A 15,606-nucleotide genomic window follows, 5' to 3' on the forward strand; every position below is an offset into this window, starting at 1 on the left:
GAGGCCTCTTCTTCTTGACCTTCAGGTGGGAAGCTCCAACTCTTGTGCAAGTCAGGAATTTTTGTTCTCAAACCAAGGATCTTAAAAAGATAGCTCTGTCAGTCTTGTATGAATTGGCTGGGGCCCCTTTCTCATTTCTCCTGGAAGCCTTGACTTCATTCTTGTCATCATGCAAGTGGACAATTTGTACCTGTCCAGCCCTTTCCTGGACCTTATGGGGAGTTCTGCTTTGGGGTGTTATTTGCATAGACAAATGCAAACTGGCATCTGTCAGTTTAGCACCTCAAGCCAACGAGCCGGAGCGGCGATGGGCAACCTTCTGGGCAAATACCCTGGATATTGGATTCAAAAATGACAGTGTCAAATTGGGGCTAATTTGCATAGGCTTATCAGGTTAATTACTACAATGTCTCCAGGAACTTGAAAATCCTTGAATTCTTATGCAACCAGAATGCTCAGAGTCTGTTGCTATGAAACTTGGAGTGTAAATTACCATGAATACCATTAATCTGTTCACCAGGAGGTTAATTTGCAATTTGTTGGCAAATCACATGTGGGTCTTATAGCAAGAGTGTGGGTGGTGTTTTTGTGCCAACGTGTGGCCCTGTCTGTGTCTCTGGGGGTGTGTGCGCGTGTGCCTGTGTGTGTGCATGTGGCATTGGGACCGGCACTCTGTGGGAACGCACATCCTAGGTTTTCTCACTGCTTGCTAGGTCTCAATGGGCTCTTCTGGCACATCCTGGGTCCTAGGACATGCGCTTTCAGGGTTGGAGGGCTGTTGTGCCGAGCAGTCTTTGACCCAGTGCCAGCTTACAAGACATTACCTCCTCCTGAGACAGGATCGCAAAGATATCCATTAATGCTTTAAAATCATCTGGCTTTTCTGAAAGATGCTCTTTCCCCTTAATGGCTCTCAAGTTGTTTTTGTGCGCAGGCAAGTTACTCCTGGCAAAGGAACTCAGATCATGTAGAGGCACCAGGGCAGGGACGTCGCACTGGGGTAGGACATGGTGACAGGGACCACACCAGGTGGGGGTGGAAGGAGAAGACTGCTGAGCAGAGCCAGGAGGTTTCCATGGCTGTGCCCAGTTACTGTGAATGGGGGAAGAGGCAGGGTGGATGATACAAAACTTACCCCAGTTGTACTGGCCGGCTCCCCCATGAAAGACTGGTACTTACAACAAAGTGAGAAAAATCCCCTCCTGACTTAGGCAACAGGCTGTGAGGTGTGACTGAAGGGGCGCTGGAATCCTTCTCACCTGGAAATACCTCCCAGCTAGCCTCCTGGGGCTGGAAATCCCCTTTGGACAGAGGCATCAGGGATTCAAATATGCTGCCTGGGAAGAAAGACCTAGTGGGACAGCAGGATGTGAAATATCTCAGTTTTGATGCTCAGGACGGATCTGCCCAGGAAGTGCCCAATGCTTTGGGGACACCCTGAACAGCCTTGGGGATGGAAGCCTGTGAGTCCATCACAGTGAGGGGCTATTCAAAGGAACAAGGACATGCTGAAAGTTGGGGAAGGCTCTAAAAACAGCACATCCACTTACCCCACAGGTGAACCTTATAATAATCCTGGGGAGGGCATAGAGAATTTGTGATGTGGGTTTGAATAACTCGGTGGCTGGGGCGGGGGTGGGTGGTGCACACAGAAGCAGATTTAGGAGGTGTACAGGGAGCCAGAGAGCCCCAGAAAATGTGGCTGGGATGATGTCCTCTTGAAACTTTCACTTCCCAACATCCCCGTCAATCAGCATTTCCTGAGTACCTATACTTGTGCTGGACACTGGGAATACAGTGGGCAAGATATATGCCTTGCCCTGCCCCCCAGCAAGCTCACATTCTAAGGGAGGGTAAACTTTTAAATCAGCTCTGTCTGGGAAGGCAGATCAGGCTCAGAGAGGGTGTCCCAGAAAAGGTGACTTGAGCTGAGGCCAGAAAGATGTGTAAGCGGTTGCCAGGTAGACAAGGTGGTGGAGGGCATTCTGGGTAAAGAAAGAGCAAGTGTGAAACTATGAAAGAACTTTGTGCAGTCTCCACAAGCAGGGTAAGACTGCCTTCTCCCTAGAGAAGGAAATGCCATCTTCCTTAATAAAATGTCACCCATAACTTCCACGATTGGCCCTAGAAGGAGACCTTTTCAGCAGGGAAGAAGAATCCATAAGATTCACCTTCCCCTGTAACTTTGACCCATCACAGGGGTCTTTTAATACTCTACGGTATTGTTTAGACCAGGTTGAAACTTTTCAGACAAAACCATATATTAAATTTTTTAATGTTTATTTTTGAGAGAGACAGACAGAGACAGAGTGCTAGTGGGGAAGGGGCAGAGAGAGAGAGGGAGACATAGAATCTGAAGCAGGCTCCAGGCTCTGAGCTGTCAGCACAGAAGCCAACCTGGAGCTCAAACTGACAAGCTGTGAGAGTATAACCTGAGCTGAAGTCGGTTGTTCAACCGACTGAGCCACCCAGGTGCCCCCAAAACCATACATTAAAGGCTAGGGGATGACAAAAGGGATGCCAACTTTTGTTGAGCACTTTCTCTGAGCCAGGTGTTATTCTAAATGTATATGTACACATATACTCATTTAATCCTAATAATAACTCCACAAGGTAGGCATGGTACTATTATTACCATTATGCCCATTTCACAGATAAGGGCCAGAAAGCTAGTCTAGACAGTTTGCCCTAGAAAGTATCATTCAGTCATCTTTGACTGCCCAGGCCCCTGGACCTTCCTCTCAGCCAACCTCCATGGGCCAGAGGCCACCTATAGTCCCAGCCACCTACAAGTGCCCTCCCAAATAAGTGCCTGGCCTTCCCTCCTCTCACATTGAAGAGGCAGTGGAGAAGAATGGGGTGGAGGGATCATATGCTCAGATGCCTCCTGGGCCAGACACAAAGGAGTGAATGTATTCACTAGGGCAAGATCAGATGTGTGCCCAAGAAATGTTTCGTTCTCCTCTTTATTATTCTGTTAATAAAAACAGCACCACAACCGGACAAGAATGATTTTGAATGGCAACTGACACCTGGCCCCCTGGCTAGGGTACGGAAGCAGTGGTGGGGACAGGGGTGACCTGGAGAGATCCCATCCCTCATCCAGAAGAGGCACTTCTACTTAGCTCCAGCTGATCATGGCCAGGTGGGACTTTAAAGGTCCAGGGATGCCAGATAGCCAGAAATCCAGATTCTTACATGGAATCTGATGATTTTTAAATGTTAGCAATGAATCAAAAAATTTTTTTGAAAACACCATGCAGGCCAAACAAAACACACTTGAGGCCAGGTGACCTTCTGGCAAGTAACTTGACCTCTGGGGCCTGGACTCTCTAATATGTAAAATAGGGGTAATACCACTGCGTATGCCATGGGGTGAGTATGAAGATTAAGTGAGGTAATATAAGTGAAATACCTGTTGGGATGATTATTATTCCTTGGGAGTTCCAGTCTTTTACCTGAGGAATATCTCTTTCTAGATGATTGACAGGAAAGTCTCTGTCCTTCACCTCCAGAGAGGCTCCCTGCCTTACTCAGGGAATTTAGCTCCACCCTTGCTGGCAGAAGATTCTAAGGCTATGCTTAAAACACAGCGATTGGCCAACGTGTATACATATGGGGAGGGGGACGCATTTCTTTATTTCTACCCTTTAACACAGCATACTGGGTGCTGACTGATTTACGAAGCCATTCCAGGCCTGGGGAGGGGCTGAGAAGATGTATAGAATGATTTCCTTCAGGCAGAAAGGAGGCAACTGAGGCAGGGAAGCTAGGCCATTGTTCACATGCCAGCCTACCTTCAGTTCTTTCTGCGGATACCTCAGGTTCTTAAGAAAGCTCTTGGCTGCTAAAGCTTTTACAACCTCATCTTCCTTTCAAGCTGTGACTCTCCCCCTTGGATGCAAATTAGAAACACTTGAGCAGCTTTAAAAAAATTACTGATGCTGAGGCCTGACCTTCAGAGACTCTGTGACCCCTCACACAATCTTAAGCAAAACTGTATATGGGTGTGTGTGCACATGTGCACTTTTCTGGGGACTTGGTTGGGGCCTCAGAGGGCAGTGTCCACAATGAATGGCATAAACGTGTGGGGTACTATGGGGAACAGCCATGACCTTCTCAGCCATCACACAGTATCCATCCAGGTAGACTGGCCTTCTCACCTCTGGGAGCCCCAGTTTCTTCTCCGGTCCCACGGGGCTCAGTAATCAACACCTTCTGTGTTTCCTCAGCGGTTGTGAGGATGTACCGAACCACTAAAGCATGTACAAGAAAGGCCTTTGAAAAAGCCTAACCCACTCTCCACAGGGGAGGGCCCGTTATTACAAGGTTAAGGAGGGTGTGGGTGGAGAGGTAACAGAGGCAGCGGGAAGCAGCAGTACACGTCGAGAAAAGGCCACACACATTAACAAAGCAGCTCCAAATGCAAGCAAATTAATACAGGGCCCAGCAAGAACAGAACATTCGCACCACAGGGGCAGAGCACCCATTGGAGCAGCTAGGCCTTGGCAGGGGGAAGGAAGAAGAATGGCACAGAGAGGGGAGACAGGGGCCAAGTGAGGGGGGTTTTCAGTGGTAGGGAGGCTTGCTCTGGCTAAGAGAAGAGAAGGGGTCAGCCACGGAGGGGAAGAAAATGTGGTGAGTACCCCAAGTAGGCCTGGGGAGCAGGCAGGAGCATCTGAGAGTGTCTGGTGAAGGGAAACCAGTGACGGGTACAGAATCAGTGCCCCCTTCAGGTAATAGTAGGAGGAAGGGTCCCTCCAACCTCAATACATTTGGCTTCATCCTATGGTAACTGGATCCAAGACCACAAGGCAGAGAGGGTCACCAGGGAAGCTGCTACTAACTATAGGGCCAGACCCTCCACTTCTTGCTGCTTTTTCTTTCTTCTCTGGAACAACCAGGACCCACCTGACTCAGAGGCAAGGAGTGGAGCATATGTCAATTCAGGAAGCCCTTGACACATCTTCATAGAGAAATGGTCTGGAAAGGGGGAGGGACATTGGACTAGACCAAAATCCTGGCTGGGTGGCTCAGTCAGTTGAGCATCTGACTTTGGCTCAGGTCGCGATCTTGCGGTTCGTGGGTTCAAGCCCCACATCAGGCTCACCGCTGTCAGCCTGTCAGCACAGATCCTGCCTCAGATAGTCTGTCTCCCTCTCTCTCTGACCCTCCCCCACTTGCGCACGCGTGCTCATTCACGCGCGCGCTCTCTCTCTCAAAATAAATAGTAATGAGAAAAATATTGTATTGCCTGTATGGCTCAGGCACTGACCAGGAAGGATGAACAGCCCCTAGAACTAGAGCAGCATTCTAGAGGGCCCCTACTAGCCAGGCATTAACCCTCTGGTTGCTGGATCAGAAGGAGGTGGGGACAGTTGGAAGGCACTGCGGAGGGGGGGGGGCGGGGGGGGGAGTTGAGGCAGCAGCTGTTTAATGATCATTAAGTCACGAATGTAAAATCTGAGTGTGATGGTGGTACAGGTGTTCACTGGTAATGTCAGCCCTGATCCTGGGGCAGCTGGAATCAGTCCTGGAGGTCATAGGGGATTAACATGCAGAGAGCTACTGCTGGGGATTTGAGGGTTCCTGTCTGCAAGCTGGGGTGGGGGCAGTGAACAAATTCTCCCTTTGTCCCCCGGCCAAGGTGGGTCAGACGCTGGCTGCATTGTTGAATAGCAGTGCCTGGGTCATGCCCATAGTGGCAATCCTTCATACCTGTCTAGCTTCCATGCATACGCAATGCCATGCCCAATGTTCTCGAATGAGGGCCCATTCTGGAGGAAACATCAGTCTATTTCAGTGCTATTTAGCCTAGAATCTGAGCCTGACAGAATAGGAAGGGACACTACAAATCTGCTCTCTTTCAACTTAAGGAGAAAGTGAGATCTAGAGAGGGAAAGTGTAGGGCCATACATCTAATTAGCTCCAGAGCTGGGATGAGCAGCAAGATGTCCCTGCTCCCAGCCTGGTGTATTTTCTATTGCTTTCTTTGCTATTATTCCAAGTCTTCATTATCGTCAAGGGAAGATGCCAGAATATCCTCAGGGCCAACCATACCCATAGGTAAACATGATGTGATCAAATAGGTCTCCTCAATTGCCTGTCACTGTGCCTGAAATTTCACCATCGGTGATTCTTTCCTTTGGATCTTGAAGCTTTCCAGTCTTTCTGGGGGATATAGGTGTGGGATTTGTTGACAGTCCCGGAGAGAAAGACTTTGTAAATTGGACTCAGGTTATATAGCTCAGGGAGAGCAGCAGCAGGTGGCTGGAGGGAGGGGAGGAGGGAGAAGATGCAAGCTGAGGTAGACATGGGGACTCAGGGCGAGGATCTGAATCCAGGGCCCAGGCCACCCTGAGTGGGGCAGAGGAGTATTTGATACACCCACACCCAAAGCATCCATCAGCCTGGCTTGGGTGCCCAAGGAATCATTTTCCCGGGAGACAGTACTGTAACCCGAGGGGCCTGAATCACTGGCCCACTCTGGGGAGAAGGACAGGAGAGTAAGGATAACATCAGGCTGTCTGGAGTGGCCGCGGGGGGCACTTTATTAAGAGGAGCAGGCTGGGCAAGATGGATGTGACAAGGGAATCTATGAAGACATTGAGAGGAACCTCAGCTGCAAGAGGGATGGGCTCCAAGACTGCCAAGGGAAGTTAGGTGTGGAGACTGCCTGTTTGGCGCCTACCCCCCAGGGACCTGCTGAAGGTGCCCTGGCCCAAGGCTAGGTTCCTTTCTGTTGCTGCCTCTGACTTCCATTCTGGTTTGGCTCCAGAGCTGTGCAACGCAGCCCTAAGCTTGGCTGGCCATGGTGCCCATGTTCCCCATCAGTTGTAGCACTTAATTATCAAAGGGGCTTCAGGGTGACAGTCTGGTGGGAAGGCGGGAGAGGAAGGAAAGAGGCTAGCAGATTTGTCTGGAAAGGGTTTGCCTGGCAATACCCTGTGTTTCCTTTAAGTATATGTTTACTTGGGGGTAGCAAGAGGTAGGGGAAAGTGCTTCTGGAACTTTGGTAATTAGCATAGTGTTGTAATTTAGATTGTAGGTCTATTTGGGGTGCGGGGCTTGTTGGGGTGTGCTGAGCCAGCTGAAGACCCTCCCAGAGACTTCACTAGTTCTGTTGTAGATCTCAGCCAGCCAGGCAAAGCCAGAACCCCTAACATCCCCCCAAAGAGAGTATCCGCCACCCTCAAGGCCACCTTCTGCTGTCTGATATAAGTCCCTTGCTTCCTAAAGGGGTGTTGCTGGAGGCCTCAAGTGGTTTCCACCCAGACATGTACAGTGCCGGGTTCGGTGGGCTCTGGTGGTGGGCGGGGGGAAGGGGGGATGCCAGGGTTGCCAGGAATTAGAGACCCAGAGCCAAGACTGTCCCCTGGGACCACTCAAGTCCCCCCAAACAATCTGCCTGGCTTAAGGCCAGGCCATCACTAACCTGAGTGTCATGGGCACTGCTGAGGGAAGATGATATTTCACAGAGCAGAGACTCCTGCCCAGGTGAGGATCGGTGATTCAGGGAAGATGGAATTCAGTGCAATGAATTTGGGAAAGTCAGCCAGGAATTGTTCTAAGCTTTACTTCCCAGCAGCCCCCCTCCCACCTCGGAGATGGACTAATCCCTGACATTCGTCTGGTGGCTTTATACTTTTCAAAGCTCCTTCACATCCATTTTGTCCACTGAGCCTCACAAACACCCCCATGAATTAGGGCAGGAAGGTGTTATTATCCCTGTTTGACCAACAAGAAAACTGAGGCCTCAAAAGGATACATGACTCATCCAGGGTCACACAGCTATTTAGCCAAAGGGCTGGGACTTAAAATATGTTTCCTAACTTGCAGTACTGTGTGCTTCCCACCTCCCATGTGTGCGGACGCCCCCACAGAATCATGGAAGTGCCCAGCACCCAGCATGGTGCCTGGCACATGATAGATGCTAATAAATATTTGCTGAACGAATGACTGAATGGATAAGCAGGAACAAGGCAGGGGGGAATACAAACTGCTCATTTTTTAATGATCGGAATGGAAGGGCAGGAATACTAGGTTGTTTCATCATTTTGACCAGAAAGGAAGGAGTAAGAGATCTTTCCCATTTCACAGATGTCATTGTCAAGGCAGGAAGATGAGGGTAGCTCCCATAGGGAAGCCACAAAGCTTAATCTCCCCACAGGCTGCTTTCTACTCACACTTCATACATTTTTTTAATGTTTATTTATTTTTGAGAGAGACAGAAACAGAGCGCGAGTTGGGGAGGGGCAGAGTGAGAGGGAGACACAGAATCCCAAGCAGGCTCCAGGCTCCAAGAGCTGTCAGCACAGAGCTCCAATGCACCAACCCACCAACCGTGAGATCATGACCTGAGCCGAAGTCAGACGCTTAACCCTCTGAGCCACACAGGTGTCCTTCTACTTACAGTTTAAAGAGGAATGAGTGGTGTGGACCCTCACTCCAGGACCAGGAAGGAGTCAGATCAGCCCTATAGGAAGATCACCCTCCCCACCCTGTCCCTGTGAGCCTCTTCTCTCCCCGTGTCCCCGCCAGAGGCTCCCTGAGGTTCTGCTGTGGGAGGGGTCTCTGAGCTCCTTTAGGGCCTCTGCCCCTCCCCCCACTTTGATCCTTCTAGCATAACGCAGACAGACCTCACAGGCTCGGTGCCTGCCTCCTGTATGGCACCTGGACCAAGACTAATTTTCTGTACCTTCTTGTGTGTCCCACAAGGCCTGGCACATAGTAGGTGAATGGTCTGGGGTAAAGAGGGATGGCCACTCCATGGCACTAGGCACTGCAGTCAGTATCCAGCCTCCTGAGGTCCCCATCTCCACCCTCATCAGCAAACTGGCCTGGAGTTGCCACTCGTCCCCAGTGCTGTCAGAGAAATGGGGACACGGGAGGTGGAGACGCGGGTATTCAAATGTTGCTTTGCAGCAGCACGAAGTGGCTCCTGAGGCTGGCAGCAGCGGAATCTGAGATCCTACTGGGGTCGAAGCCGGGCCCCACCACTTATTGCTTAGCCCGCGTATCTGGGATGATTTGCTTTGCTCCCCTGGACGTCGGTTTTAATTTCTGTCAGCTGGGGAGGATGCTGGGGTGAGAGAATGGATGTGAAGCCCGGGGACCGGCACCGAGCGCTAGCTGGATTATCCGCACGGCCCCTCCCTGGCTCCCCCGCGGGGCCCGGCCAGGGGGAACGGGAGGCGGGGGCTCCTCCGCGGCGGACTGTGGGGCGGGCGCGAGGCAGCAGACGCCGTGTTTACCAGCGGCCTCGCTAGTTCGCCACCTCAGCCGCGGCTCTGGGGCCGAGCCAGTCGCCTCCTTCTTTAAGATTCTGGTCACAGCAGGGGCTGGGTTTCTAAGGCAGTCGTGATCTTTCTCTTTCTACAGACACCGCTGTCGCTCCGGTCGGCGCGGGGCACAGCCGGGGGCAGCGCGAGGGGGAGACGGCGACGGGGTTCCCGGGGCCGGGCAGCAGCCCAGCCCCGGCCTGGAGAGGGCTCCGACAGTAAGTACGGCGCTCCGAGCGGCCGGGGGTCGGGCTCGCCTGGGAGGAGGCCAGAAAGCGGGGCACCCGGCCGCCGAGGCTGGAGTCTGGGGGATTTGGGAGGTCGGCAGCCGAGCGCCTGCCCCGCGCCCCCCCGCACCCCCGCTGCCGACCCCTCCGAGTGACTCCGGGCGGTGCGGGCACGGGCCCCTGGGCCTGGGTGCGCGCCCCCTCGGCGCAGTCGGTGGACGGAGTTGGCGCGTCGGGAGCCGACCTCCGTCGGCCCGGCCGGGAGCCCCGAGCCCCCAAGGAGCCATTCCGGGCGTCGGGCCGCCGCGGGCCCCTTCGCCGCACCGCCCGCGAGGGAACTGGAAGACGAGATGCGCGGGGTTGAGGGTTTGGACGCCGTGGAAAAGTGGCGGCGTGAGCGGGAAGTTTTCCTCTGGAGCGGGGGGGGAGCGAGGAGGGAGAGCAGGAGCAGGGAGAGCGGGACGCCGGGAGGCAGTCGTTGGCGAGGGCAGACAGAGGTGACCCCTCCTGGGGCCCGGGCCCTGCCCTCCCCGCCGCCCGCTACGCCCATCCCCCACACCCTGGGCGAGGAGCCCCAGCTCCGGGGCTTCGAGACGCCTGCACCCCCTCGCTCACACCCCCACCCCGGGCCCCAGCTTCCCCAGGGCCCAGCCGCCCTGGCTGGCCTGCCCTGCTGCCCTGGAATGGTCTCAGCGTTCACGCAGCATCGCGGGACTTAGAAACAAGACCACCCTATCAGGTGGTGCATTACTTGTAGAAACCTCAGCAAATCGGGAAATGCTGGGGCATACCTGTCACTTTCTTTTCCTGAGCTGTGTAAAATTCAAGGGGGGGGAGGGGGGATGGCTGAGTTCATAAGTCACTTAGCCTCCTGCTCAGAAAAGACCCCCATCTCCCTTCCGCTCCTCTGCCCCCAGTCACTCTTCTTTGCTGAGAGCACTGATGATCACAGTAGGCACATTGCTTTTGTGCCAAGCATTGGGCTAACAAGCTTTTAGGTAGCAGTAAGAGTCCGTGTTCAAGAAGAACAGTAGCTGGCACTCACTTGGGGCTTTCTGTGTGCCTAGCATATGTAGTATATTTAATCTTCACAACAAAGCTGTGAGGTAGATCCTCACATTAGCACCATTTTACAGATGAGGAAATTGAAGTGATGGAAACTGAGAGGTGGACAAGCCCAAGGTCCCACAGCAGGGGAGAAGCAGAGATGGGATCTCCACCCCCCCCCCCACTGTTAGCCATGAGAAATGTTGTGAGAAATTGGCTTTAATGAAGTTGTAGAATGGTTTGTTTTCCCTACAGAAAAAGTTTATTTATTCTGTAGATCGGAAGTTAGAGCCCAAGGTCCAAATGGATTTGAACCACCTTCATTACATTCTGTGGAGAAAGGCAAACCCAGTGGGCTGTAACAGGACAGTGGGTCCTGTTAGTAAGTGCCTAAATAGAACAAAGATCATAATCATTGCTAATAGCCATTATCGATGGAGCACTCACTTTGTATATTTAATCTTCACGGAGATACTTTTAAGTAGGTACTATCATGAGCCCCATTTTACAGATGAGGGAACTGAGACTCTGGAGGTTGAGTAACCTGTCACAGAATTGGGATTCCAGCCCACATCCCAGGCTGGAGCTAACCTTTGGCAGATTTGTGCAAGAGGCAGACGTTCCCCCATCACCTACCTGAGCTGGGCCCCTTGAGCTGTGCCCTCCCCAGCCAGTTGCCCAGAACTCTGCACCATTCCCTCCTTTCCTCAGCCCCTGTTTGCATGAACAAAGGGATCGTACAAGTTGTAGAAGAAAGGGCTTCCCAGAAAACATGCGGCATTCTGTGTGGATTTGGGTTTTGTTGTTGTACTAAGTGCCGTGCCTGCAACATCAAGAAGTTGTTCTGCTTTATAAGTTTTATTAATTAGACAAGTGTCTGGTCTGCTGGCTTGGAGTTGTTAATCCAACGTTATGGCTCTATCTGAGTACCTCTGCTAGGAATTATTTTCTGAAAAGTTTTTAGAGCCTTGCTTGCAATGCTGAGCAAAGCCATCTTCCCACCTTCTGGGGAAGGAGAGGGGGCTTGTGTCTTGGCCAGGATTTCAGTAGTAGGAAATACTGCTAACGCTTGAGTAGTCTTATTGCTGTCCTACTGATAGTCAGCCCTCCTACCCCCAGGATGGTCCCCGTGGGGTGAACAGAATGTGGCCGGGTCCCAAGGGGAGGGGCTCTTCTGTGTCACATGTGGCCCTGCGGGGGGAGTCCACCACTGGCCCTGGCCCTGGCCCAATAAATAGAGCTGGCTTCAGTGGGCCCTCTTCAGTATGGCCATACTAGGGCATGTGAGCTTTGTGACTTTGGTCTCCATTACTGTGGATGCATCTCAGTGCATCTGCTGGCAAGCTACCCTTCCCTTTTCTTTCTCTGTTGTAAGAGGGGGGCCTTCCATGTGTAGCTTTTGGGCAGTGCATAGATGTATGGCTGGTAACCCCAGCGCTGAGCTGTGTCCCTAGTCATCAGTGTGGCCTCCCTGAGTGCCCCGCCACATCTCCGAGGCCACGTGAAAGGAGCCAGTAGGTAGCGCAAGTCCTCTGCCCTCATTCCTGCAACCAGAAATTGAAGATTGCCTTCAGTTTTGCCTGAATTTGTTCCATTATTTCTTCTTTTCATTGCAGAGGCTTAAACACCTAGAGGTTTCCCCCGTTCCTATTATTCGTTTGCTGTCAAATTTAACATTCCTTTCCTGGAAGGTCCTTCGCCTTGACCATCTGCGGACTCCTATTCACCTTCACCACTCAGCTTAGTTGGGGGGATGGGGAGGGGCGTCTGCTGGAAGTCATGGGGGTGGTGGGGAATGGGCCCTCCTCCGGAGCTCTCATAACATCCTCTGCTGCCCCTTGTGGTTCCAAGTGACACATGGTTTTATGTTTGTTCACACACCTGCTCCCACCTCAGACCACAGCCTCTCTGAAAGGGAGAGACGGGGCCTGTTTTATCTTCATATCGCCAGTACCCAGCACCATGTCTGGCACATAGGAGGTACTTGGTAAATTTTGGTTGCATATATGAATAAATGCATGAATGAATGCATCTAAACTCTGGTGGAGGGAGCCCGTGACTCAAGCAAGGGTCTCTGCTATTGTTCCCCTTACAAGCAAGGAGATAGGAGCGAACTAGCATTATTCTACAATCGAGTCCCAGCTCTGCAGATTTTAATCACTGAAAAAAAATACAAATACACTGTATTTGAATGCTTGGGGAAGGGATTTTATGGTTAATAGAATGTTCTGGGTAACTGAGGGTTAGGCAAAAAAGCTACACACATGCGCACACACACACACACACACACACGCCTTTTTTCCTTACCCTTCTTGGTTCTTTCTAAAATGCCTGGGTCTGGTTTTCTACCTTAGTGAGGCAAGTCTGGGGTCCATCGTTGAATCTGTGTTGCTGAGGAGGGAGCCTGCAAGTTCTCAGGATCCCCTAGGATTCTGTCTCCCCCAAGTCTGGTTGGAGAGTAGGGTGCGATCTCCTTACCACCCCCACTTCCACCCAGAGACAAGCCCACAGGCCCTTAGAAGTTTGCAAATTTACTGCCCTTCACCTCCAGGAAACAGACAGCACCCCCTTACCAGCCTAACAACACAGGTGAGGTGCAGAGTGTTTGCGTGCTAACTCATGCTCTCTGATATAGTAACTCAGCACTTGCCCTTGCCCTTGGCTTTTATTCTTAGGTAGAGAGTTCACCAACCTCCCTCTCCCTTTTCTGATTCCATAAGAGCTTCCTTTTCTTTTTTTAATGTTTATTTATTTTTGAGAGAGAGAGAGAGAGAGAGAGGGAGAACACACACACACACACACACACACACACACACACACGAGTGGGGGAGGGGCAGAGAGAGAGGGGGACAGAGGATTCGACTGCTGACAGCAGTGAGCCTGATGCAGGGCTCAAACTCATGAACTGTGAGATCACGACCCAAGCCAAAGTCGGATGCTCAACTGACTGAGCCACCCAGGTGCCCCAGGATTTTCCTTTTCTTTAGGAAAGACCTTATAATTTGTTCTCTCTCAGCAGAAAGATGCAATCAGGCAGGAGAGAAGGGGTCTCGGTCTGGAGCTGTATTTGGCATCTCTGGACACCTCCAGACAGGGTGATATGAGTTTATCAGGCCTCTGCTCACATAGCCTCTTTTGTGGAGTTGCTCTTGGCCTGATTTCTGCACTGCCCCCACCTGGGTACTCCTGGATGGACATCTTGAAGATAGAGCACAGGGAGGAAGCCGAGGATTGCTCTTGTCTTCTCCCTCACCAAAGGTCAGCCTGGTGCCTGCTGGGCATGGTGCCTGAGCTTCAGGTTCCACCTGCATCGTGTCAGTCAAGGAGGGGGCAGATGGGCATCTAGGCAAAGCCATGGGATAGATATGCCTTTCTCTCTCCAGAAATGTCTAGACTGGCCTGCCCATCTCCTCCTAAGCTCCCCAAGGGGCCACTGGGGAGAAGATCTCTTGCCCCAGCAGAACCAGACATGAGAGAGAGGAAGAGGGAGAGTAAACCTCTCAACTTCCCGCTTCCTAGCTAACCTCTCCTGGCACCCCCTCCCTCACTCAGGCTGTTATCTCCGTGCCCCTGCCATAGCCCCCCTGCTCCCTTCTGTCTCCAGGCCTGCTCTCAGTGCCCTCCCTCTGGACTGGCCCAAATATGGCCCCTCCTCTAGAAAACCTTCCCCTGCTGCTTCTGAAAATCAGCAGAGGGTGGACAAGGGTGAAGTAAATAACTTCCAAGGTCCCTGCCAACTCTGAGATTTGGCTGTTTGACCAGAGTCAAGAGCTGGGGGCATCCTAGGCTGGTGGCCCAGGCTGTCAATGCCTGACAGCCTCACGGAGAGGAGGGAGACTACACAGCCAGCCAGCCAAGTAGGCCCTTGTTTGGCTTCAGGAGGCTTTGCTGGGAGCCCTGTATAGCCAGAGCCTGCCAGGCAGCCCCCAGAGGGGTGCTATTTGAGCCCTGGATCTTTGGCTGCTAGAGGCAGCTACTTGTTGGGATGTTCCCAGCAGCTCCTGCCCACACCTGCTCCCCCTATCCAGCCTCCAAGCCTTGTTTACAGTTCAGTCCTTGGCAGACTAGAGGCTAGGATCCAAGAGGAGAGAGAGATCTGGGTGGCCAGGGACCCTCTCCTGGCTTAGCATTCTGTGCCAGAGCGCTGAAACCCAGCCTGGCCTCCGAGAGATGTGTTCACTGAGGGGAAGAATTCAGGCCTGCTGCTCCCTTCCATGCCAACTCCACTTTTCCCATCATGACCATTCCCTCCCAGCTTAAAGAATTCTCTCCCCTCCCTATTTTCTCCTCTTGATCTCATTCTCTTTCCCAAGAATAATACAGCCTCTGGTCGCTGGGGGATCAACCCAGGTCAGGATGGCACCCCAGGTGTCTTCCTCAGGCTGTTTCAGATGTGCCCTTGCTCACCACGTCCCTATCTGTGAAATGGGTAGGGCCATCGTGGTGTCAGTATGGCATAACCACAGTGCCCCTTCCCAAAGAGCTTGAGCACCCCAAGTCCCATATCAGAAGGCTCTGATTGTCATGTGACCCTTTTGCAGCTGCAGGAGACTGAGGGCAGAGCTGGGAGTGGCCCAAAGGCATTTAGAGAGCAGGTGAGGCACTGGAGTGGCCCCCAAAGAGCCAATACAAGTTGGTGGAGTTGGTGGAGTTGGTGGCCATGGGTTCTCTGTTGGCCTCATCTTCCTCAAGCCTGTCCTTTGTCCTTCACTGTCTCTGAGGCCCTCCTCTTGTCTCACGTCTCTACTTCTGTGTTTTTCTCTGCCTCTTGTCATGCCCCCACCCCAGCTCTGTCTGGCCCCCTTTCCCACTCAGCTGGCTTCCCCTCCATTCCTCTCTCTCTTCCCCTCTGGCTCGATCTCTGCCTCTGCCTCCCTCGAGAAATACTTGGTGTGGTACATGGAAGGTGGGATCAGGGATGCCCAGGGCTCTCTGGAGTGATGTGACCCCTCCTTTAAGCTTCCGTGAATATTTCCTTGCTCCTGTTTGCCCTCCCTGCCTCTGCCAGTGACAAGTGAGCAGGGGCTAAAATACAAGGATCTCCTCGCTAA

At 52.4% G+C, this 15,606-nt stretch overlaps 1 protein-coding gene across 3 annotated transcripts in view; it reads left to right on the forward strand.

Annotated features, from left to right (window-relative positions):
• Positions 1 to 9,208: 9,208 nt before the first annotated feature.
• The window catches only part of FRMPD3 (FERM and PDZ domain containing 3), a 79,128-nt gene continuing 72,730 nt past the window's right edge, over positions 9,209 to 15,606 (forward strand). Inside the window, exon 1 of one of the 3 annotated variants that reach the window (XM_023248972.2) lies at positions 9,209 to 9,499. The gene's annotated coding sequence lies outside the window, so the exon portion shown is untranslated. The remainder of the gene's footprint in view (positions 9,500 to 15,606) is intronic. The other 2 variants (XM_045050634.1, XM_045050638.1) reach the window with 2 other exon arrangements.

The sequence above is a fragment of the Felis catus genome, chromosome X, assembly GCF_018350175.1.
Source record: "Felis catus isolate Fca126 chromosome X, F.catus_Fca126_mat1.0, whole genome shotgun sequence".
In the NCBI taxonomy this organism is placed as follows: Eukaryota; Metazoa; Chordata; class Mammalia; order Carnivora; family Felidae; genus Felis; species Felis catus.